A 25,957-nucleotide genomic window follows, 5' to 3' on the forward strand; every position below is an offset into this window, starting at 1 on the left:
CTGCCATGTTCTGTTGCCAGGTTCTGTCCAGGTTCTGTTGCCAGGTTCAGTCACCAGGTTCTAGTCAGGTTCTCTTGACATGTTCTATCCAGGTTCTATAGCCAGGTTCTGTCTCTAGGTTCTGTGGCCAGTTTCTGTCTAGGATCTTTTGCCATGTTCTCTCGCTAGGTTCTGTCTCTAGGTTCTGTGGCCAGTTTCTGTCCAGGATCTTTTGCCATGTTCTCTCGCTAGGTTCTGTCTCTAGGTTCTGTCTCCAGTTTCTGTCCAGGATCTTTGCCATGTTCTCTCCAGCGAAGTTCTTCTGTCTCTAGGTTCTGTGTAGGTTCTGTGTCTAGGTTCTGTGTCTAGGTTCTGTGTCCTGTTGTCTTGTTACATCTGTATTTATACCAGTTGATTCCAATCCTATCAATCTCTATTCCAAAGGTTAGGGCGTTTCTTATCTCCATTCCAGGGAATAAAGATTATGTAGCTTAAGCATGATTGTTCATAGTTAAAGTGATTAATTACCCGCCTGGCACTTAGTTAATGGGTTTTATTCCCTCCCTAACTTCAGGGGAAAATCCCTACCTGGGGAAACAACCTTTCTCAGAGAGGTGACCTTGGTTAAAACACATAGTGCCAAGAAGGAGAGCAAACATATTAAGAACAGTATGCCATGTATGCCAGGTCCCTAGAAACAGCAAGGATGGACCGGCTCCCGGCACAGTATGTTATCTGATTAGATCTTTTCACATCCTTTTCCTTTTAATTTCAAGAACATTTACTTGAATTATTGTAGTATTTGTTCTTGTCTCTTGCTTTGGTTTTCTTGTAATTTACATTGGGTTTGACTATCTTCAATACTGTATATATATGTCACTTTCTTGTGAATCTTTTTTATTCTCATTTTGATTTAAAATTTTTCATTTTTCACCTAATTCTCTTAAGGTACCATCTGTTGTACTAGTATTTATTCACTCTTATGTTCGTTCTATGTTAGTTTCTACTTGTGAAATGATTTTTTTTTCTTTCTCATTCTTCCCTGAGTTATCTCATATCTAATTCCAGTTCATGTTGTTTTAAGGATTTGTATCATTTTCTTAATAATGTTAATCTCATTTTAAAGTACAAGGTAGTAGTTTTGATATGTTCTGTGGGTCTGTCTTTCTGGTTGCTTTTATTGTCGGTTGAGATATTATTCTGCTCATTATCTTTCTCTCTTATTTATAACAATCTTGCATAGGATTTGACTTTAATACTTTTGTACCTTATTTTTATGTGAAGCCCATTTTTCTGACCTTTTAGAAGGAACCTGGTTCAGTTTGGTTTTTCTACTTTAATGCTCACTTGTCTTTTTGTACTCTAATGTTCAAAACATTGTCCTTGCTTTCTGAGTTTGCCTGACTTTCCTCCTCCCCCCACTTTTACCTGGACTTCTCTATCCTGCTTATTTTGATTCAATAACCAGTTTGATTCTTCTTTGTGTGGGACTCTGTCCTGGAAGGGCCCCCTGGTTGGCCAGTTTCCGGGAGTTCTCATGGGGTAGGCTGACCCAGCTCTTTTCAGACCTTACACCTTGCATTCACCTGCTCTGATTAGAGGCAGAGCCCCTCCCACTTTTGATAGTCTCAGATTGGCTTGCTATCACTTCTACTAATTCTTCTAGAATCAGGCCTATTAGATGCCCAGTTGGCGTCCCTTTGGCTTCCCCTACAGTAGTGCTGATATTATGAAGATCCTATGACTTGGTGGTGGTTTCTTCTAACATGCTTATATTTGGGAGTTATGGGATATACCTATATTTTGTTTTATTTTAAGTGTTATGTTGTCCATGGGTTTTTGTTTTTCTTTCTATTGCTCTGCCTAGTTTATGTAGGGAATTGGAGAGATTAAAAAAGCTTTTGCTACCACTACCTTCCCAGGATACTCATGTGTTTTCATCTTAAAATATGTATTCAGTCTTTATTATATACAAATAATAATGTATTGTATATCAAGGAGAACTAATTTATATGTAAATATCTTACTGAATTATTTACAAATTATTTTGTAAATATGTCTTCTTTAAATTATTTTGTAAATATGTATTCTTTAAATTATTTTGTTAATTATGACAAGACTTTCTTAAGTTTTTTAAAGTTATTTTCTTTAAATTTTAAAACCAAAGCCTGTTTTTTCTACTTGGTAGGAGCAGTTGTTAGCCTGAAGGCAAAATAAGTTAATTCTGCTCCTTAATAGCAAAGGAATGTAGCATCATTAGGTATAATAGTTCATGTCAGTTTAAGGATTTTTAAAAAATCTATTAAGACTAAAACTCATTTATATAAAAAATATGGTATTATAGATTTAAAGGGCCAGTATTTTAACATTACTTTAAAACTCTTTAGAAGTTTTTAAAGATTGTTTTTTTTCTTTGAACAGCTTATACTTATTTGTCACTCTCCTGTTTTAGTATATCTTCTCAGTCTGGAACCCATTTTCTCAAAGTCCAAAAGAGAACTGACTACATGTTTTGGTAGGTAACTGATTTTTCCCTCTAAATACATTTGAGGTAGGATTTTATTTTTCTTTTTGATTAATCCTCCCCTGAGGATATTTTTCCATTGAATTTTAGAGAGAGTGGAAGGGAAAGGGAGAGATATATAGAGAGAAACATTTATGTGAAAGAAACGCATTGATTGGTTGCTTCCTGAACATGCCCTGAACCAGGCCAGGGATCCAGCCTGCAATCGAGGTATGTGCCCTTGACCGGAATCGAACCTGGAACCCTTCAGTCTGAGGGCCGATGCTCTATCCACTGAGCCAAACTGGCAAGGGCTGATGTAGGATTTTTAATAAGAATCTATCTTTAACCATGGCCAGTTGGCTTGGTTGGAGTGTCATCCCATACACCAAAAAGGTTGTGGTTTTGATTCCCGGTGAGGGCACATGCCTAGGTTTTGGGTTCAATCTTGGCTTGGGGCATGGTAGGAGGCAACCTATTGATGTTTCTCTCTCACATCAATGTTCCTCTTTCTTTATCACCCTCCCCCTTCCTCTCTCTAAAATCAGTAGATATGTCATAGGGTGAGGATAAAACATATTTTTTAATTCTATCTTTAGTGTAATTAAAATCACCACCTTAATAGAAATAGGGTATTATTTCCTATCAACATTTATTAGACTATTATAACATGCTCACAAAATAAACAAGGAAAGACACAAATGAAAACCCTCTGTCTGAGATGAGATTAAGAACGTATCAGTACATACTACCACCTAAAGTTTTCCCCTCTGTCCTTTGAAGTAGCTGATAGCTATAAAATAACCTTTGGGGTATTAAACACCTGTGTAATAGCTTATCTGTGGGATTTTTCTATTAGTAAGCATGGCAGAAGAGAATATAATATCAAAAACACTAAGATATCAAATTAAAATCTGATTATGAAGTCCTTTGGCCTATACATAGTTATATAAACCTTCGTGTTTGTTTATATGACAAATATGTAATATGGTAAAAGTGTTTATTATGTTTATCTTATTTACAGCCAGATTTAAATATTAAGATATTGCATTTGTTGGGACAAGTTTCATGTTTTATAGTCCTTGCCATTCACATTAAAAATGTAAATGGAATACTTATACATTCCGAAGCCTGCAAAAAGGTTTTAGCTGCACACTAGGTTAATCGTGCTGCTGCTGTAGTCACAGGAGAAAGAACCAAAGACAATTACTATAAATACAGCAGGGAGAGGAAGCTGTGGAGGACATGTAATCATCCCTGCTTGTTTTTTAAATACGTATTCATACAATTGGCTATTCTGTTTTAAATATATCTTAAGATGCCATCTTTCCTCACCGAATCTGTAGATCCTTTGTCAGAAGTTAATGTAAATTTTAACCTATGGCAAAAAAATCAGTCTTAAATAACTTAACTTTTCCATGTTGAGTGAATGAAGCATTCCATCCTGGTATAGAACATGGTTATGTCAACATATGATAACTGTAAGAACTCGGTTTTCATATTTCCATCTCTGTGTTAGTTGATATCGTTAAATAGCGTGCTAGCCTTTAGTGAAGGACGGGCACTTTGCTAATAGCTTTTGGGCCCTAAAATGAATCTGTATTAGGTGCATTGATTGGGAATTCGGGAATCTTTAAATTATGGTTCTTCCTCACGTGTTTAAATGTTGTGAATTGTCTGTCTCTTTATAGCATTAAATTATTGAGGTGACATTGGTTAGTTACATTATATAAATTTCATGTATACAACTTGATTATCCAACAGCTGTATACTCTATTGTGTGCTCGCCACCTGTAGTGCAGTCTTTTTCTGTCACCATATATTTGATCCCCTTTATCCTTTTCATCCTCTTCCCGCTCCCTCTTCCACTCTGGTAACCACTGTTCTGCTGTCTGTCTATGAGTTTGTTTGTTTTGTTTGTTCGTTTGTTGTTTTTTGTTTTATATCCCACATATGAGTGAAATCATATGGTTCTTGTTCTTTTCTGTCTGACTTATTTCACTTTTTTAGTCTGATACTGTAACAATCCATCCATGTTGTCCCAAATGGCAGTATTTCATCAATTTCTATGGCAGAGTAGTGTTCCACTGTGTGTGTGTGTGTGTGTGTGTGTGTGTGTGTGTGTGTACCACATCTTTATCCAATCATCTTTCAAAGGACACTTTGTTTATTCTATATGTTGGCTAATGTGAATAATGAATGTTGCAATGAATGTAGGAGGTACATATATCTTTACAAATAAATGTTTTCAAAATTTGGGGGTAGATATCCAGAAGAGGCCATGCTGGGTCATATGGCATCTCTCTTGATTTTTTGAGGAGCACCTCCATGCTGTTTTCCATAATAGCTATGCCAGTTTACATTCCCACCAGCAGTGTGCAAGGCTTCCCTTTTCTCCACTCCTCTCCAACACTTCTTATTCTTGTCTTGGTGAGAATAGCCATTCTCACAAGTGTGAGGTGCAGTCTCATTCAGATTTGGATTTGCATTTTTCTTATAAATAGTGATGTTGAGCATCTTTCCATATATCTATTGGCCATCTGTGTTTTCCTTGGGAAAGTGTCTGTTCAGGTCCTCTGCCCATTTTTAATGAGATTTGTGTTTTCCTGTTGTGTTATATGAGTTCTTTACATATTTTGGATATTAGGTTCTTATTGGTGGTATCATTTACAAATGTATTTTCCCATTTGGTTGATTGCCTTTTGTTTTGTTGATGGAGTCTTTTGCTGTGCAGAAACTTTTTTTAAAAAATATATTTTATTGATTTTTTACAGAGAGGAGGGGAGAGGGATAGAGAATCAGAAACATCGATGAAAGAGAAACATCTATCAGCTGCCTCTTGCACTCCCCCTACTGGGGATGTGCCTGCAACCAAGGTACATGCCCTTGACCAGAATCGAACCTGGGACCCTTGAGTCCACAGGCCGACGCTCTATCCGCTGAGCCAAACCGGTTCGGGCTGTGCAGAAACTTTTTAGTTTGATGTAGTCCCATTTATTTATTTATTTTTTTATTTTCCTTTCCATTGGGATCAAGTTCACTAAAACCTCTCTGAGAACAAGGTCCTTAAGTTTAGTGTCTTTGTTTTCTTCTACATGTTTTTATTGTTTCAGGTCTTATTTTCAAGTCCGTAATCCATTTTGAGTTAATTTTTGTGTATGATGTCAGCAGTTTGGTTTCATTCTTTTGCATATGGTTTTCCAGCTCCATTTATTGAAAAGGCTTTCCTTCCTCCATTATATGTTTTTGGCTTTTTTGTCAAACATTAGTTGTCCATATATGTGTGAGTTTATTTCTGGGCTCTCAATTCTGTTTCATTGGTCTGTGTGTCTGTTTTTTCTGCCAATACCATACTGTTTTGATTATTGTAGCTTTGTAGTATAGTTTGAATTCAGGGATTGTGATGCTTCTGGCCTTCCCTCCCCACCCCGACCGCCCCCCCTCCCCCCCCCTCAGCATTGTTTTGACTATTCAGGGTCTTTTATGGTTCCATACAAATTTGAGAAATTTTTGTTCTATTTCTTTGAAAAATGCCATTGGGATTTTGATGGAGCTTGCATGAAATATGTATATTGCTTTAGGTAATATAGCCATTTTAGCAATGTTGATTCTCCCAATCTGTGAACATATACTATCTTTTCATTTGTTTGTGTTTTCAATTTCTTTCAACAATGTCTTATAGTTTTCAGTGTACAGATTCTTCACTTTATTTGTTAAGTGTATTCCTAGGTATTTTGTCCTTTTTGTTACAATTGTAAATAGGATTGTTCTTTTCTTTTCTGATATTTCATTGTTAGTATACAGAAATTCAGTGAGTTATCAATTGTAAGCTCATATTATAAATTAGTTTTAAATTGTTTGCCTTTATTAGCTGAATATTATCAGAAAATAGAGTTTTAAATGGTAGGAAAATGAGGTTTATATATAGAACTTATGGAACTACCAAGTGGATAGGAAACAGGGGTGAGGCTCCCCACATGAGCTTGGTTGATATGTCTACTTTAAACCAGCCCTACCTGACCAACTTTTTTTTTTCTAAATATATCCTTATTGATTTCAGAGAGGGAGAGAGAGAGAGAAACATCAATGATGACAGAGAATTATAGGTTCGCTGCCTCCTGCACGTCCCACACTGGGGATTGAGTCTGCAACCCAGCTTGTGCCCTGACCAAGAATTGAACCTTGATCTCCTGGTTCCTAGGTCAATGCTTAACCACTGAGCCACACTGGCTGGCCTGACCAACTTTTTTTTTAAGGCTAAAATTATCCTTTTTCCTTTTTTAAAAATATTTTTTCCCTTTATTGATTAAGATATTACAAATGTGTCCTTATCCCCCCAATGTCTCCTCATCCCCCCAATCCTGCCCTCACCCTCACCCCCTATTGTCCACATCCATCACTTATGCTTATATGCATGCATACAAGTCCTTTGGTTGATCTCTCCCCCTCACCCCCACCCTCCCTTACCTTCCCTCTGAGTTTTGAGTATCTGATCGATGCTTCTCTGTCTCTACATCTGTTTTTGTTCATCAGTTTATGTTGTTCATTATAATCCACAAATGAGTGAGAGCATGTGATATTTATCTTTCTCTGACTGACTTATTTCACTTAGCATAATGCTCTCCATCTCCATCCATGCTGTTGCAAATGGTAGGAGTTACTTCGTTTTTACAGCAGCGTGGTATTCCATTGTGTAGATGTGCCAAAGTTTTTTAATCCATTCATCTGATGATGGACACTTATGCTGTTTCCAAATCTTAGCTATTGTGAATTGTGCTGCTATGAACACAGGGGTGCATATATCCTTTCGGATTGGTGTTTCTGGTTTCTTGGGATATATTCCAAGACATGGGATCACTGGGTCAAATGGGGGTTCCATTTTTAGTTTTTTGAGGAAACTCCATACTGTTCTCCACAGTGGCTGCACAAGTCTGCATTCCCACCAGCAGTACATGAGGGTTCCTTTTTCTCTGCATCCTCACCAGCATCTGTCATTTGTAGATTTGTTGATGATAGCCATTCTGACAGGTGTGAGATGGTACCTCATTGTCGTTTTGATTTGCATCTCTCGGATGATTAGTGACTTTGAGCATGTTTTCATATGTCTCTCAGCCTTATATGTCCTCTTTCAAAAAGTGTCTATTTAGGTTCGTTGCCCATTTTTTGATTGGATTGTTTATCTTCCTTTTGTTAAGTTGTATGAGTTCCCTGTAAATGTTGGAGATTAAACCTTTATTAGAGATATCATTGGCAAATATGTTCTCCCATGCAGTGGGTTTTCTTGTTGTTTTGTTGATGGTTTCTTTTGCTGTGCAGAAGCTTTTTATTTTGATGTAGTCCCATTTGTTTATTTTCCTTTTAGTTTCCATTGCCCTAGGAGCTGTGTTGGTGAAGAAATTCCTTCGGCATATATCTGAGATTTTGCTGCCTGTGGATTCCTCTAATATTTTTATGGTTTCCCATCTTACGTTTAAGTCCTTTATCCATTTTGAGTTTATTTTTGTGTATTGTGTAAGTTGGTGGTTTAGTTTCATTTTTTTGCATGTGTCTGACCAAATTTCCCAGCACCATTTATTGAAGAGACTGTCTTGACTCCATTGTAAGTTCTTGCCTCCTTTGTCAAATATTAATTGAGCATAGTGTTTTGGGTCGATTTCTGGGTTCTCTATTCTATTCCATTGGTCTATATGTCTGTTCTTGTGCCAGTACCAGGCAGTTTTGAGAACGGTGGCTTTGTAATACAGCTTGATATCTGGTATTGAGATCCCTCCTACTTTGTTCTTCTTTCTCAGGATCGCAGCAGCTATTAGAGGTTTGTTTGTTTGTTTTTTTTTATTCCAGATGAATTTTTGGAGACATCCTTCTAGGTCTGTGAAATGTGCTGTTGGTATTTTAATGGGGAGTGCATTGAATCTATAGATTGCTTTGGGTAGTATGGACATTTTGATGATGTTGATTCTTCCAATCCATGAACACAGTATGTTCTTCCATCTGTTTATGTCTTCCTCTATCTCTTTTTTCAATGTCCTCTAGTTTTCTGGGTAGAGGTCTTTTACCTCCTTAGTTAAATTTATTCCTAGGTATCTTAATTTTTTTGGTGCAATGGTAAGTGGGATTTTTTTTTTTAATTTCTCCTTCTGTAAGTTCACTATTGGTATATAAAAATGCCATAGATTTCTTGGCATTAACTTTATATCCTGCTACATTGCCAAATTCATTTATTAGGTCTAATAAATTTTTGATGGAGTCTTTAGGGTTTTCTAAGTACAGTATCATGTCATCTGAGAATAATGACAATTTTACTTCTTCTTTTCCAATTTGGATGCCTTTTATTTCTTCTTCTTGTCTGATGGCTTTGGCTAGCATTTCCAGTACTATGTCGAACAGGAATGGTGAAAGTGGGCATCCCTGTCTTGTTCCTGTTCTTAGGGGAAATAGTTTTAGTTTTTGCTCATTGAGTATGATGTTGGTTGTGGGTTTGTCATATATGGCTTTTATTATGTTGAGGTATGATCCCTCTATTCCCACTCTGCTGAGAGTTTTTATCAAGAAGGGGTGTTGGACTTTGTCAAATGCTTATTCTGCATCAATCAATGTGACCAACTTTTTTAGTAAATCTTTTTGGTCTTTTTTCCCCTTTCTTCTTCCACCTCACTATTAACTCTTTCTTTTGCTCTTCTTCTATTTTCCTGTCCTGCACTTTCTTCCCTAACCGATTATTATTTGAGATAAAGTTTTTTATTCTTTGTTGTATTCTGAACCTGTACACTTAAACATTTTTTTAAATGTCAAAAGTACGTTGTTTAAAAACCTGTTTTTCATTTTTAGTGTAGATAACTGAAAACTTATAATAGTAAACCAGGGAAATAGAATTTCTGATTGAAGGGGCTATTAAAGATCTAGTTCACAATGCCAACATGTTTATTGCATATGACTTTGCAAAAAATTTATTATTGAATTAGTATTTTTCATTACAAGAAAAGATTAAAGTTTTATATTATGCCACCTCCTTTCATCATTCCCCATAATAATTGCACATTCCACTCAAATATGAATTCTCTTCCTCTAGATGATTTGGAGTTCAGAGGTTTTTTTTTAAAAAAAGCTTTGTTTCCTAATTCCTAATATTTTTCTTTCTCATTTGCAGCATTATACATGTATAGCAGATAACTTGGACAAAAGAGGAGGTATAGAGAAGAATTCCAGTATGTAGATTTAACCTCTAATTTTCTTTCCTTTTTTCTAATACTTATTATCTGTTGATAAATTAGGAGTACACACAGGCGTATGCACCCGGGCGTGTGTACACACACACACACACACACACACACACACACACACACACACACACACGAGATACTCAGTGTTGGCAAGACTATAAAGAGGAGAAAGGTAAAAAGCAAACAATTGCGGAGGAAAAGCATTTGCACAAATATGAAAACCATTGGTTGATGTATTTATGATATCACAATCTAGTATGTATAATCAAGAAATTATAAAGTGTCAGTATCTTAGAATTGTGTATGAACTGTGGTCGCTGATTACCTAAGCTCAGAGGATGCGGAGCGGTGGGAGATGTGCGGAGGAGGCACCGCCAATAGGGAGAAATGACAGCTCGCGTGAGAGAAGTGATAGTGGCGTGGTCCTTAGAGACTGTTCAGTGCAGAGGCAAATAGTATCACAACAGGAGTTTTGTTTGCTCCAAGTACGACACTTCAGTGTGGTAATTGATGTGTCTAATGAGCCAGTCTGCAAGTAACACGTGCAATTGTGTGCAAAGACGTTTTATTGTAAAATGTGTAAAAATAAAGTTGTTTTGGTGTGAGGCGGGTAGGCGGCTTCTTTTCTTGAGTTACTGAATAAACGAGGCACCATCTTCAGATATTTGAACATGTCTGTGATATGCACTTACATTTTATTTGAGTCCTAGTTGCAGTCAAACTCTTTGTTTGCTGGAACAATAGAATAAAGGAAATGGGCCTGTGCACTCTGTGGTAGATGGATGGCCACTTAATGTTATTCGAAGCGTACGATATGTTTATCACCAAGAGCTGAAATTAGCCCTGAACTAGTGGGCTGTGTTTGACATTTTAAAGGTATAAACTCAGTGAGAAATAGAATTAAGGAGAGCAGGCTTTTATGCTTGGTAGGTCTAGGTGGCGCATTTACTTGACATACGTTGCTTATATTACCCTCTTGGCAGATTCTCCAAATATCGTGTTTTTTTTTTTTATGGCAATACTTTTATATGAACAAGTTTTTTTGTTTTTGTTTTTTTTTAAGGTTGACTGCAGTTAAATGGTGAGAATCTTGTAGTACGGTCAAAACAAAACATATACTCTGTATATGACAAATGTTAGTATTATAACTTATCTGAAACGGTTCAGTTGCACTGCAGTCAAGAAATGGAACTTTTTGTTCACCGTGAGTTTGCCGCCTCTGGCTTCCTCACAATTCAGTGCAGTGTTGCAATCAGTGAACACTTTTCTGAGTGCCCTGTTTGAAATGTTTGTGTTTGTATGATCCTGGGAGGAGAGCTCCCAAATTATATTTCCATATCTAGTCCCTGTAAGCATTTAAATTTGACTTATCAAAGCAATGAATAATCTTTCATTTGTGGCAGAATGTTTAATAAACAGCACCGAAGTGACATCATGGAAACACAAGAAGCTTAAGATGTTCTGTTAATGTTTTAAATCTGTATCTTTTTTTTTAATTTAAGATGGGGGGTAGGAAAGAAAAGAGAACTTCAGATTTTTATGTTTAATCGAACAAACAGCATGTGCTGACAAGTAATAAATAACAGCAGTCCGAAGTGACTAAATAAATTGCTTTCCACAAGCAATGATTCATCTTCTGTCTTTCATTGCCATCAGGCTAGGAGACAGCTTCTTTTTGTCAGCTTATAGGGAAAAATTTGATAGTATAACACTCCTGTTTCTGTTCCCGCAATAGAAGCTCATTATCTTCTATAGTAGCTGCATTTTAAAATATTTAAATACAATAATTAAGTCTCATTTGGTTGTTCATTTACCTAAAACTTTGTGAAGCTCTAATTGCTCAGTCTTTTTGGTGTTTTGCAATATTCTGGTAAAATCATTCCCCCTAATTTTTTCATCTTGGTAAACACTTCTTGAACACTTATATAGAATGCATACTCTGCTGTTGTCTGGTGTTCTATAAATGTCAGTCAGGTCAGGTTGCTCAATAGTGTTGTTCAAATCTTCTATATTCTGACTGATTTTCTGCCTATATTTCTTTACTTACTGAGAGAGGGTATATCGTTTTTGCAGCATAACAAATTACCAAAAATTGGGCTTAAGACAGCACACATTTATTATCTCACAGTTTCCATGAGTCAGGAACCTGGGGAAGATGTAGCTGGTCCTTTGCTCAGGGTCGCAGAAGAATGCAGTCAAGGTGTCAGCTGGGGCTGTGGTCTCCTCTGAGGCTTGGCAGCCTTCCAAGCCCAACCAGGTGGTTGTTGGCAAAATTCACTTCCACGCAGCTGTAGAACCCATGGCAGCCTGGTTTTCCAAAGAGTCTCTGACTTCTTCCATCTTTAACCTCCAGATCCTATGTTGAAGGGCCCACCTGATTAGGTCAGACCTGCTCAGAATAATTCTCTTAATTAACTCAACTGACAAGTGATCTCATTGGTGCAAAACCCTTCATTTTTGCCATATAACATAATGTAACAACAGGAATGAAATATCATATATTCCAGTCTTGTCTAGGAATTATACAGGGCATCAATAGCAAGGTTGAGAATTTTGGGGGTGCTCTTAAAATTCTGGCAACCACATAGGAGTATTAAAATCTCCAACAATAATTTGTGAATTTTTTTATTTCTCCTTGTCATGCTGTCATTTTTGCTTCAAGTATTTTGAAACTTGTTACTAGGTGCATTGATGTCTAGGATTATTACATCTTCTTTAAAAATTGATCTCTTTATCATAATGAAATAACAGTATTTTCCCTAGTAATGCCCTTTGCTTTGAAATCTTTCTTTTTCCTGTTTGTAATATAACAACTTCTGCTTTCTGATTTTCTTCTTACGTTTAATCCTCACCCAAGGATCTGTTTTTCATTGATTCTAGAGAGAGAAAGGAAGGGAGAGGGAGAAAGAGAAACATTGATCAGTTGCCGCCCATATGCACTCTGACTGGGGATGGAACATGAAATCTGGGTATGTGGCCAGGCAGGAAGTGAGCCCTCAGTCTTTCCGTGCACAGGATGATGCCCTACAACTGGGCCTCTCCGGCCAGGGCCACTTCTGCTTGGAATATTAATGTTGATTGCATGTAACATTATTATACTTAAAATTGTTTTTCTTGAAAAAAATATGTTGAAAAAATATTTTGATTAGTGTTAGGGTATATCTTTTCCAATCTTTTCATCTATTTGTGTCTTTAGATTTAAGTTATGTTTCTTGTAGGCAGAAGATGGTCAGGTCTTCCTTTTCTATTCAGTTTTACAATCTTGACCTTTTATTTATTTGTTAGATTTTCTTTACAGTGTATTTGTACGTAGCATAGCATTTGTAACACTGTCTCTCACCTTTTATATACCTTTTGCAATGTATTTCTATCATTTATTTTGACAGCTTTGTTGATATGTAATTTACAGACCTTAAAGTTCACCCTTTTAAAGTATACAGTTCAGAAGTTTTTATAGAGTTGCACATCCACCGACACTATCTGATTCCAGAACATTTCCATCACCCCCAAAAGAAACCTCATACCCATTAGCAGTCACTCCCCAGGCCCACCTTCCCCTGGTAACCACTGATATACTCTCAGTCTATGAATTTGCCTACTCTGGATATTTCATATAAATGGAATCATACAAGACATGGCTGTTTGTATCTGTCTTTTTAAAAATATTTTATTGATTTTTTACAGAGAGGAAGGGAGAGGGATAGAGAGTTAGAAACATCGATGAGAGAGAAACATCGATCAGCTGCCTCCTGCACACTCCCTACTGGGGATGTGCCTGCAACCAAGGTACATGCCCTTGACCGGAATCGAACCTGGGACCCTTGAGTCTGCAGGCTGACACTCTATCCACTGAGCCAAACCAGTTAGGGCTGTCTTTTTTGTTTTTAAGCTTCATCCATGTTGTAGCATATGTCAGTACTTCATTCCTTTTTATGGCCAAATAATTTTCCATTGTGTGGATACATCACATTTTGTTTATCCATTCATTGGTTGACTATTGGGTTATTTCCATTTTTGGGCTACTGTGAATAATGCTGCTATGAACATTCACACACAGGTTTTTGAATGGGCACCCACTTTCATTTCTCTGGCAGTGGAATTGCTAGGTATGTGTTTAGCTTTTTGATGAACTTACAGACTTTCCAAAATTACCGAATCGTTTGGCATTTCTACCAGCAATGTATCAGGGTTCCAATTTCCTTGCCATCACTTGTTATTGTTTGTCTTTTTTCTTTCAGTATTTTATTTTATTCTTTAATCCTCCCTTGAGGATATTTTTACATTGATTTTTAGAGAGAGTGGAAAAGAGAGGGAAAGACAGAGAAACATCGATGTGAGAGAACACATCGATTGGTTGCCTCCTGCACACACCCTGACCAGGGCCTGGGTCAGAAAGGAGCCTGCAACCCAACCAAGATTCGTGCCCTCGACTGGAATAGAACCCGGGACCCCTCGGTCTATAGGCCGATGCTCTATCCACTGAACCAAACTGGCTAGGGCTCTTTCAGTATTTAAACATGTTGCTTACCTGGGTTCTCATTGGCTTGTTTCCAGTGAGAAATCTCCTGTCATCATTGTCCCTCTGCACATAACGTCTTTCTCTGACTGCTCTTACAGTTTTCCTTATTACTGATTTTGAGCAATTCGATTAAAATGTGATTTTGGCCGGAACCGGTTTGGCTCAGTGGATAGAGCGTCGGCCTGCGGACTGAAAGGTCCCAGGTTCGATTCCGGTCAAGGGCATGTACCTGGGTTGCGGGCACATCCCCAGTAGGAGATGTGCAGGAGGCAGCTGATCGATGTTTCTCTCTCATCGATGTTTCTAACTCTCTATCTCTCTCCCTTCCTCTCTGTAAAAAATCAATAAAATATATTTTAAAAAAATAAAAATAAATAAAATGTGATTTTGTTTCTAGTTTTCTTCATGTTTCTTGTGCTTCGGGATTCATTGGTATTTTGGATTTGTGAGTTTATTATTTTTATCAAATCTGGGAAATTTTTAAATGATAATTTTTTCAACTATTTATTATTGCTCCTTTTTTTCTTTTGGAGACTCCACTGATGCATGTATAATAGTGTACTTCAAATTTTTAATCAAAGCTCACTGATGCTCTGTTCATTTTTTTTTTAATTCTCTTTTCTCTCTGTCTTTCAAACTCACCAATCTTTTATTCTGCAATATCGAACCTGCTGTTAACATCATATAATACATTTTTTTATATTAAACATTGTAATTTTCAATTTAAGAAGTTGAATTTGTGTCTTTTTAGATCTTCCATGTCTTTGTTTAACATTTTGAACATATAAACATAGTTATAATAACTTTTTTTGTGGATAGTGCAACATTTATTTTTTATTTTATTTTTCAATCACAGTTTACATTTGATATTAGTTTGTATCAGTTTCAGGTGTACAGCATGGTGCTTAGACAATCATATGCTTTACCAAGTCCCCAGCTATTTCCAGTACCACCTGGCAGCACGCACAGTTATATAATCACTTTTATTTATTTTAATTTAAATTCTTTATTGTTTAAAGTATTACATAAGTCTCCTTTCCCCACATTGATCTCTCCCCAGCCACCCCCACCTCCCAGCACATGCCCTTACACCTTCCTCTCTTGCCCTCCCCACTTCCCAGTTTATGTCCATTGGTAAGCTCACATGCATGCATACAAGCCCTTTGGTTGATCTCTTACCCTCTCACCCCCAACTTTCCCTCATAGGTTGGACAGTCTGTTTGATGCTTCTATGTCTCTGGTTCTATTTTTGTTCATCAGTTTATGTTGTTCATTATATTCCACAAATGAGTGAGATCATGTGATATTTATCTTTCTCTGCCTGGCTGATTTCGCTTAGCATAATGCTCTCTAGCTCCATCCATGCTGTTGCAAATGGTAAGAATTCCTTCTTTTTGACTGCAGCGTAGTATTCCATTGTGTAGATGTACCACAGTTTTCTAATCCACTCATCTGCTGATGGGCACTTAGGCTGTTTCCAAATCTTAGCTATGGTGAATTGTGCTGCTATGAACATAGGGGTGCACATATCCTTTCTGACTGGTGTTTCTGGTTTCTTGGGATATATTCCTAGAAGTGGGGTTACTGGGTCAAATGGGAGTTCCATTTTTAATTTTTTTAGGAAATAGCATACTGTTTTCCACAGTGGCTGCACCAGTCTGCATTCCCACCAGCAGTTATATAATAACTTTTAAAAAGTCATTTTCTGCTTGTTCTCTGTCAGCTCTGGGTTAGTTTCAATTGATGAAACTTTCTAATGATGGGGTCATATTTTCCAGTGTCTTTAAAGGCCAGTTTTGATTGCATGGCAGACGCTGTGACTTTCACTTTGTTGGGTGCTGGATATTTGTATTCATCTAAATAGTCTTGAGTCTTTTTACTGAGACACAGCTGAGTTACTTGTAAATAATTGGATCCTTCCCTTTCTCGCCTTTAAGAATTGGGAGGTCCGACTGGAACATGCTCATTCTAGGGCACATTCGTTCCCACCCCTGATGGAACACCCTCTATGCACTCAGTGCCCCGTGAATCCCGAGGCTGCCCGTGGCGGTTGGAGCAGGCCCTCCTCCCAGCCTTGTGTGGTGCTGGGCGCTAGTACCTCCTGCCCTGGTGGTGGTTCTGTCCTGACCTTGGCAGCTTCCTCACGTGCATGCCCTGCTCAGTACTCAGCCGCATACCTGTGGGGGCCTCTGCCTTGCTCCAGAGTTCTTGCTCGTCTTGGGTGTAGAGTGCACCTCACAATTTGTCTTCAATGAAGATTTTTCTGTGGCTGGTTTATGTTGACTTCTGTTCTTTTTTTAAAAACACACATATTTTTATTGATTTCAGAGAGGAAGGAAGAGGGAGAGAGAGATAGAAACATCAATGATGAGAGGGAATCATTGATTGGCTGCCTCCTGCACACCTCCTACTGGGGATCAAGCCCACAACCCAGGCCTGTGCCCTTGACCAGAATCAAACCCGGGACCCTTCAGTCAGCAGGCCCACGCTCTATCCACTGAGCCAAACTAGCCAGGGCCTGATTTCTGTTCTTTAGGGTGTTTTTCTAATCTTGATAAATTTGGGTCAAAACATACTCTCTTCAGGAGATCTTAAGCCTTGTCTGATTACTGTCTGATTCTGGAGACATACTCATTTCTGTGTTTTGAAGAGGTAGAGAAGTAAAATGTCAATTCGTCTCTCCATGGTCTGTTATGCAAGAGGGAGCTTGCTCTCCTAAGAGCATCAGTTCGCAGGACTGTCAGCGGGTAGTTGTTTGCGACCCTTCATTTCCTTTAACAGCCTGAGTTCCAATTTAGATTGTCATTTTTCTCCTCTTAACTACTTCCTCATAAGCAGATAATGAATGTTGCTGGTAAATTTTTAAGAATCTCTTTAAAGCCTTCTTCATTTACAATGAAATACTGTGTTGTCATCTACTTTTCTTAGTATCAGAGGTAATGGATTTTAAAAAGAGTTGAAATCATGTTAACTTCAAACTTTATTTAAGTGGCAAAGAAGAATTATTACGGAATAAATGTTCAATTCTATGAATAACTATTTTCTGGTTGTAAAATAATTTTTATTTGTATAATGCTTAATAGAAAGGCAGATGGTTAATAACTCCTATCTGCAACTATGGAAGTAAAAGAGAGTTTGTTTAAAAAAATTTTTTTATCCAATGGTTATGTGGGCAATTAATCTGTTGCTATTTTTCCATTTGGAACCGATTTAAAATGGTATAATAATATTTAGACACAATTTCTCAGCCATGGAACATAGTTTCTTATTTTGCTCTGTTCTTGGAAATGCTGAACTATTGAAATAGTTCTTTTCTGGAGAGTGTGGGCCTCCCTTTTATCCAGGGACAGATTTTGTGGCAAATCATTGAGTCAGCAGTTATTTTGAGTCTAACTGAAGGAGATAAAGTTCCTAAGGATTTATTACATATGTGTCTTGCCACTGAGTGAGCAACAAAAATGCCTACCCATCAGTGCTGACTGGTTGGGAATCTCTGAAACATGGTGCCACAGTCCTCATAAATAATAAAGTAACAGAATCGCGGGCATTTGACAGAGATCAATCTCTAGATGGATGAGTTAGTCTATAAGCAAATAGCTACTCAACCTCTTTTGACTTTTAAAAAGGCTCTGTGTGTTTGCTTATCCAGACCCCTGGATTTCAGTGAGTCCCTAGTGATCGAGAAATGCCTGCAGACTAGCCGGTGAGAGCAACGGAGGACTGGTGTGTGCAGGGACATGTTAATGTCAGGGGAGACACTCCTCTCCCGCTTCTGCAAAGTCTGCTCTTCAGCTTGTTCTCATGGAGATGTACCTTGGCTGTCTCATGAGTTGAATTTGACCTTGATGTCGTGGGGATGAGAAAGCATAGATTTCATCAGTGATCTGGGAAAAGCTGCCAGTAATATGGTGGGGTGGCCTAGTTTTATTTTTGACAGATTTATGAGGCTGGATTATGCAGTGCTTTTGTTATTGATATTTATATCATTTATATTTATATACATATATATACATATACATATGTATATATAAATATCAGTTTATTTATTTATTTCACACATTGAACTTGTCTGAAAGCATAACCTTGGTAGCCAAAGACATTTCCCGCCCTTGCCATGCTTCTCTGGCATCTACCACGGGACTGTAAACTTGCAGCTGATTGATAGGCGTGTTGCCTAGTAACCCGTCTCCTTGTTTGGAGTCAGCATCATTCCCTAACTCTGTACATGAATGAGATGATCTAAAGGCGAGTGAACATGAATCCAAGCAAGCCTCTGTCCAACTCTGAGCTGAGGAATGGGGTGGCAGGAGATGCCTGGAAATGGTCTCTGAGGTGCCAGCAGTTATCATCGCAGGTTTTTGGCAGGTATAGACTGGCCAGGATGGTTAGATGTTTGGAAACAGAGTCTAAAAAGTTATGTCATGTCCTGGCTGGTGTGGCTCAGTTGGCTGGGCATCATCTGTGTACCAAAAGGTCGCTCGTTGGATTACCTATCAGGGCACATGCCTGGAATGCAGGTTGGATCCCTGGTCAGGAGCCTGCAGGAGGCAGCCCACCAATGTTTTGCTTTCATATCAATGTTTCTCTCTCTTGTCCTCCCCTCCTCCCTCTCTAAAAATCAATAAAAAGTCTTAAGAAAAAAAAAAGAAAAAGAAAAGGCCTGTGACTAAAATAAAGTCACATTTTTAATAATCTTTGTACAGATGTGTGCCTCATTGCCTTTAACATTTGGACAAGCGGGTGTATTTTTTTAAAGGATTTTTGTTAAGAATGCATTGACTGAGTTTCGACAAACACCTAGACACATGTAACCTATCAAGATATGGAATACAGAAAGTTCTCTCATTTCCCTTCTCAGTGAATCCCTTCCCCAAACCCCAGAGGCAACCCCTGTTCTGAATTTTTTCCACTGTAGATTAACCTTGCATATTCTAGCATCATGTAAATGAAGTCATACAATACACTCTTTTGTGTAAGATTTCCTTAATAAAAAAAATATAATTAATTAATTAATTAATCAATGTTTAAAAAAAGACTTCCTTTGCTCTGAGTAATATTTGGGAGATTTATCTACGTTCTCTCCTGTATCAGCAATTTGTTCTTTGGTATTACTAGTGGCGCTGCTTACCAGCATCTATTGGCCTGTTCTCTGGATGGTCTCTGGGACTCTCTTGTTTTGGGCTGTATGAATAAAGCAGCTAGGAATATCACAAGCCTTTTTTTTGTGGACGCATTTTCACTTTCATTGGTACAATGCCTATGCGTGGAGCTGCTGGTCATAGGGTAGGTGTGTCTTTCATTTTAAAAGAAACTCCTGACTTTTCCTGGCGTGGTTGTGTCATTTTCTCCTGCTGGGAGCCAGGCTGCCCCGCCTCATCCTCTGATTGGCGGTGTTAGTCTCTTTAGCTGTGGACGTTCTGGTTAGTGTGCCGTGGTGTCCCCTTGTGATTTAAATTTGCATTTCCCGATGACAATGACACTGAGCACTTTTTCATGTGCTTATTGGCCATTTGTGTAAATATAAGTACTCTTCACATCTTTTGCCCATCTTAAATTGGGTTGTTTGTCTTTCTGTTGTTGAATTGTCGCAGTTCTTTGTATATCCTGGATAACAGTCCTTTATCAGATACGTGTTTTGCCAATGTTTCCTCCAGATCTACGGTTGGCTATCCATTTTTTTTAATGGTGTGTTTTGATGAGTAAATGTTTTTAATTTTGATGAAACCTAATTATTTTCTTTTATGGTTATTGCTTTCTTTGACCTAACAAATCTTGGCTACCTGTAAGTCATGAACATATTCTCCTATACTCTCTTTTGAAAGCCTTGTAGTTTCACCTTTTATATTTGGGATATTTATTTTGCCTTTTCACTAATTTTAACCATGTTTCAAGAATAGACCTTCTAAGCAATGTAATGCCCAGTTAAAGTATACTTTTATATATGAACAAATAAGTGAAGTTAATCAGGTTGAGAGAGACCTATTATATCTTTCCTGAGAAAGTGTGTGCAAATACAGAATTACTGAAAGACCAAACCCTCTTCCATGTTCATGTTTTGTTTTCTAGCATACGGTTTAAGAATAATAAAGGATTCATTGATTCAAGAGCAACCTTGACTTACAGAGGTGGTTTAAACATGCATTGTTCAGTTAAAGAAAAATTGACCTTTCTATGCATTTGTATGTAGTGGTGAACAGCAGGGAGAGAGGAGTAGCACCCACACCTCCAGCTTCAGTGTGCCCGCACATGGAATTTAAGAGGAAAGTGAGGATAGAAACCACATCCTCCTTGATTGCTCAGGAGAAAGAACTTTACTTCTCATGTTCCCAAGTTGTCCTTATATTGGTGGCGGTGAAAATGGCACCAGGTGTTGGATCGGTGGAGTCTGACCAGACCTCGGTTCAAATCTCAGTACTTGAGTCCTGGCTAAGAAAGAATTCAGAGTCAAGACTCAAACTATAAGCCAGAGTTTATTTAGAAAGTCACAGAGGTTGAAGATGTGAACCATAGAAGAAATGTGTTCAGGAAACAAGTTACGCAGACAAAAGAAGAGGCCCCTGGATCTGAAGAGAGAGAGAGGGAGGTAAAGGTAAGGTGTGTGCGTGCTCCCCAGAGGTAGAGCACACCGAGTCCTCCTTCCTTAGGGCTTTCCAGGGCAGGGATTTTAGGGGAGGTCCCAGGGAAGGATCTCAATAGAATTTTCATCACGCTCCAGGCCTGTTCTTTCAGGGTCTTGGTCTCTACTGAACGGTGGTGCCTGGGCAGGGCTGCACTCGTCAATGCAGCTGGTCCTGCAGTCAGCCAGGACATCGCTTGTCTGGTTTCGCTACGTTACCGGGCCTGGAACTGGAACACTCCTGAGGCCTAGATGTTATCCCAGGGGTTAATGCTCAAGGGAGTGGGGCTGAAAGGGCGCCCAGGGGAGTCACTTGAGACCATTCTTTGGCTCCTTGTTCCTCCTCCAAGGGGGTTTACGGCACAACTAGTGACATGCCAGGAGAGGAAAGGTTCGGGGGTGGGGTTGGGCGGTGGGGAGTCCAAACCCCCGGACCAGTGATATGCTAGTGGAGGAAAGGGTACCCTGTGGCAAGGACTTGGTTTTCCCAGTTTTGCCAGCTGCTGAGCACCCAGGGCTTTCTGCCTGGTGACCTCCTGGCCCTGGCCCATTGTCCTGGCTCTGCTCCTATCTGTCTGACTGCCCGCCACACTTCCACTTGTTCTCTCCTGTCTCACACATCGGACATGAGAGTCAGAGGGTGGCTGGCCACACTGCTTCGGGGAAAGAGTGTAGCTTGTGTTCCTTTGCACGGCCTGGCTCCCAGCTCCTCATGGGCAGACGCATCTGGCACCCAGATTAATGAACAGGCCATCTGATAGTCTAGCTAACACTGGGCAGTGGCTCCCTTAAACTCTCATGTAACATTTGCTCCGAAAATGGGTTTTCTGAAGCTTTCCACTTAAATAACTGTGGGTTAACTTTTCGTGGGGCCAACATAGTGGAAACTAAGCAGAACGTATAACCCCGGACTGTTGGGCAGCCTCGCATTGTCACGGTTCTGCCTTAACTCACTGCATATTACTTCCTTTGTAATTTGCAACCAAACTATTCACTTTTCTAAACTATTCATCTTTTAACGTCTGGAAATGCTTAAAGCATTTGGCCATTTGTTCATTTTGTGTAAGCCGTACACCCAAACAGGGTAAGAATATATTTGCCAAAGCAAAGCGTACTGCTCTAAGAGATCAGGCCTGTGCTTTCAAAACGTTTTTCTAACTTAGACAAGCCATCAAATGCTAGTGGTCGTGTTTCTATGCAATTCTATTGGTGATAACATTCCATGTTATGATGCCTCCCCCCCGCCAAAAAGTTATTTTTTTATGAACTTAAAAAAGTTTCTAATATAAAGGTTATATTATCAACAAATGCTAGTTTGAAAGAACCAAATAGGATTGTGAAGATTACCCTTCTTGAACAATGCCTTAAATGTTTATCTCCTTGCTCGTTCCTCATTGCTTTCTTTCTCAAGACATTATGGCTTATTGTGTCTCCAGCAGGTACCTTCCATGTGATTTACGCAGTGAATGGCCCTGCTTTCCGAGCAAGTTAATGATATAATATGCCCATTTATATTCAGAGCAGTCAACACTTTCTAGCTCTCAGAATAATAAAAGCACCTGCATTTAATATACATGGGAGAATGGGAAGGCGAATAGCAGATAAGGCACAATCAGGTAAGTGTAATCAGATAAAATATCACAATATTATAGTAGATCAGCATCTGGTAATGACTTGAATTTTGAAAGACTGACAAGCAGCATGGCCTAAAGCAGCCAGGCGTGCCTCATTCAGAGCGCCTCTTCCCAGAGCTGATTGCTCCTCTCGTCTTTTCCGGCAGATTAAACAGGTAGGGTTTCTTATTTTAACTCTTGTTGAGCTGCGTTGTGCCGCTGGAAAAACACTGGCAGTGTCCCTGCTGAGCCCAGATCTTGGGAACAAACAGAAAGGACGCATCTCAAAGTAAAACCTTGCATCGCCCAGCAGTTCCCTCAGATTGATCCAAATCAATTTTATTTAACAAAAGAAAGCTGGCAGCATGGGCAGAGCTCTCATTTTCATCTCTGTACTTGCCTGCATGGTGTTGACATTTTCTTCTTTTTCCTTTTTTTTTAAAGCAGGAGAAAACAGTTTATTAGAAACTGATTTGTCTCTCAGACCTCGCTGCCTGTGCTGGCCTTGCCTGAGCCCTCATGTCACAGAACCATCTGGTGTCCCGTGGAAAGCTGCAGTTTGCAAAAGTCAGAGCTGAACAAACCTGGTTTGTCTAGCCTAGTGGGACTTAGCAGTTTCTTTCCCTTTGAAATTCCTCTGGGTTGGAGGCCAGTGACCTCCCCAGTTAACTCCTGTTTGCTGGATAGAGACCTGGGGAGTAAGGTGCAGGCTCAGGTCTGCCCCAGCATTGGCCTCCCAGTGGCAGGGCCCTGGCCCCTTCACGCAGGGACCAGGAAGAGCCTGGGCTCCTGTCTGCCGCCTTTGGAGCAGGAAGTTCTGTAGACAGTGGAATTCACGGCTCCATCTTCCGAGAGGCCGGTGTTCACCCTTGTTCCTCAGAGCTTCTGCTTCCGTTTGCTGAACTAAGGGGGGCAGCCCTGGACACTGGCCAAGGGATGTCTTCTTCAATGAAACTTTCATAACTGTGAGTATGAAGCAAATGGAATAACTGACCATTGCATGTACTCGATGTTTATGGAAATGACTCTTTCCAGAGGCCTCCGTCCCTCCACCAGGTTCAGTGAGCTCAGCCTGTGGTACAGAATACCGTAGTCTGGCTGGCTTAGACAGCAGGCGTTATTTCTCATCATTCTGAAGGCTGAAAGTGCGAGGTCAGGGTGCAGCATGGCAGGGCTCTGTCGTGGGGGGGGCTCTCTTCCTGGCTTCCAGACAGTGGCCACTTCAATGCGGGGTCACGTGACCTCTTTGGAGACAGAGAAAGAGAAACTCTCTGGTGTCTCCTCTTATAATTAAACAAATCCCATGAGGCCCCACCAGCATGACTTCACCTAAACCTAGTCACTGCCCGAAGCCCCATCTCCAAACACCATCCCATTGGGGGTTACGGCTTCATCATAGGAATTGGGGAAGACACAATGCAGCCCACAGCATTGCCCAATGGTGTTATTGTGGCCACGTTAGCAAGTAATTGTATCATTGTGGCTGAGACAAAGAAAACTTCTCTCTGGCCCAAACGGTTGACATGCAGAGTATATTTTAAAAATACAAAAGATTATGGAGCAGTTCAGTCCATGATGGAGCAAACGTCAATCAGTTGGAACCTTCAGAACCATAGTCTTCCTTCTCACACACTCCCACACCTGCACTCACCCCTCCTGCCACACCTGCTTTAGGATTTTCCAAAAAGAGATCCCAAGAGAAAGTGCTTGTGTCAGGAATTCAATGGAAAATGGAAAGTAACTCTCAAGATGTTTATGTTGTCAACAGTCTCTTGTACTTTCAATTATACTGTCTACCCTTGCAGTAACATGGACTGACCACTGATCAGAATGATGGATTAGCTTAACCCCCCGAGGGAGCTTTATTCACCCAAGAAGTTGTTATGTATATTCTAAATACCAAGGATGGAACGAGAACTAATTTTCAGAAGATTTCGAGTGGCAGGAGTGGAAAGTAAGGAGGAGTTGGTGGAGACTCCGGGGTTAATTACAGCACTGTTTCCCGAGCATCCTGTCTTATGCAACGTTTTCTTTCATAGAATGAGTCATTGAGTGCTTTGGGGAGGTGGGCTGAGATCTACATTTTATGATTGAAAAACAACTTCTTCAAGGTCAGGAGAAGAGAACTGGATTATCCATTTAAACGTGAACTGCACAATATTGAACACTGAAAAGACCTCCCCCAACAGTTTTTTTGTTTGGTTGATTGGTTGGGTTGTTTTGCATTTCAGGTGTGACCCAGGAGGAGAAACAAAGCAGCCTGTTGTTATTTTCTCTTGTCACCTTTAAAAAAAGGTGTCTCTGTCTGATTTGTGATAGAGGCAGCCTTAGATAAAGCACAATTGAGGCTATTTCAGCCTCTAAATGGAGAGCATTTCTGCTTCTGCTTGAAGCCACAGTAAGAGGTATTTCACAAACAGTGATGGGGTCAGTGCAACCAAATTCTTTTCTGGCTCCACCTGCATTCCTCACCCTTTTAAAAAAATTGTTGATAGTATTACAGATATCTCCCATTTTCACCCCTCCCCTTCTCCTTCCAGCCTCTTACCCCCTCCACCCCCAGGACTTCACTACCCTATTGCCTGTGTCCAAGGGCTATGCGTATAAGTTCTTCGGTTTATCGCTTCTCATCCTCCCAACCCCACGTCAAGGTATGTCAGTCTGTTTCATGCCTCCATGCGTCAGGCCTTATTTTGTTGGTCAATTCATTTTGTTCATTAGATTCCACAAATAAGTGAGACCATGTGATATTTGTCTTTCTCGGATTGGCTTATTTCACTTAGCGCAATATTTTCCAGGTCCACTCATGCTGTTCCAAAGAGTAAGAGATCCCCTTTTTACAGCTGCATAGTATTCCATTGTGTTAATGCCCCACAACTTTTTTATCCACTCATCAGAGCCCTGTTCCTGGGGGGGAGGCTACTACAGTATGTAACACAGTCATCTGCAGTATAGTATGAGCACTGATCATCCTGCGTATTTAGAGGCAGACTGTGCTATATGTAATTGGATATGAAGCATAAGCCTTTTAACTTAGCGCTGTGGCTTATCCCACATTTTGCCCCCCACCATCCCATTTTGGGCAGATTAAATATTGATCTCTTAGAAATGATAGTGGGACTAGATTGAGGAATCTAAAAAGACTGGGGAAACATGTGGGTATGATGACATTCACCTATTAAGAAGGATAAGAATCATTACCTTAAGAGAGAATTTGCTTTTTAGGTAACAATAAAAAGATACTTATTAGTTACCTTTTCAGTTATATTTGAATCATATACTCTAACCAAGAGAAATACCTGTTTGCCTTTGTTAAATGCATGTTTCAAATCTAAACTTAGTACACTTCAAGCTTCTAGAATTAGATAATATTAGATTTTCGTGGTTCTTAGGAAGTTATTTAACTTTTGCTTCAGTTTTCTCATTTCAAAATAATAACATACCATTCTTATTCCAGGTTTAATGATCTACTCATATCTTAGCAAAGTTCTCCAGATGTTTGTCAAG

The 25,957-nt window shown here is 39.3% G+C and overlaps 1 long non-coding RNA gene across 1 annotated transcript; it reads left to right on the forward strand.

Annotated features, from left to right (window-relative positions):
* The first annotated feature begins 2,472 nt into the window (after nt 1–2,472).
* On the forward strand, nt 2,473–25,359 carry LOC132211853 (uncharacterized). The gene is made up of 3 exons (XR_009447580.1): nt 2,473–2,494; nt 9,630–9,687; nt 22,274–25,359. It is a non-coding gene; the product is annotated as an uncharacterized LOC132211853 (long non-coding RNA).
* Nucleotides 25,360–25,957: the final 598 nt, after the last annotated feature.

The sequence above is a fragment of the Myotis daubentonii genome, chromosome 11 (assembly GCF_963259705.1).
Source record: "Myotis daubentonii chromosome 11, mMyoDau2.1, whole genome shotgun sequence".
In the NCBI taxonomy this organism is placed as follows: domain Eukaryota; kingdom Metazoa; phylum Chordata; class Mammalia; order Chiroptera; family Vespertilionidae; genus Myotis; species Myotis daubentonii.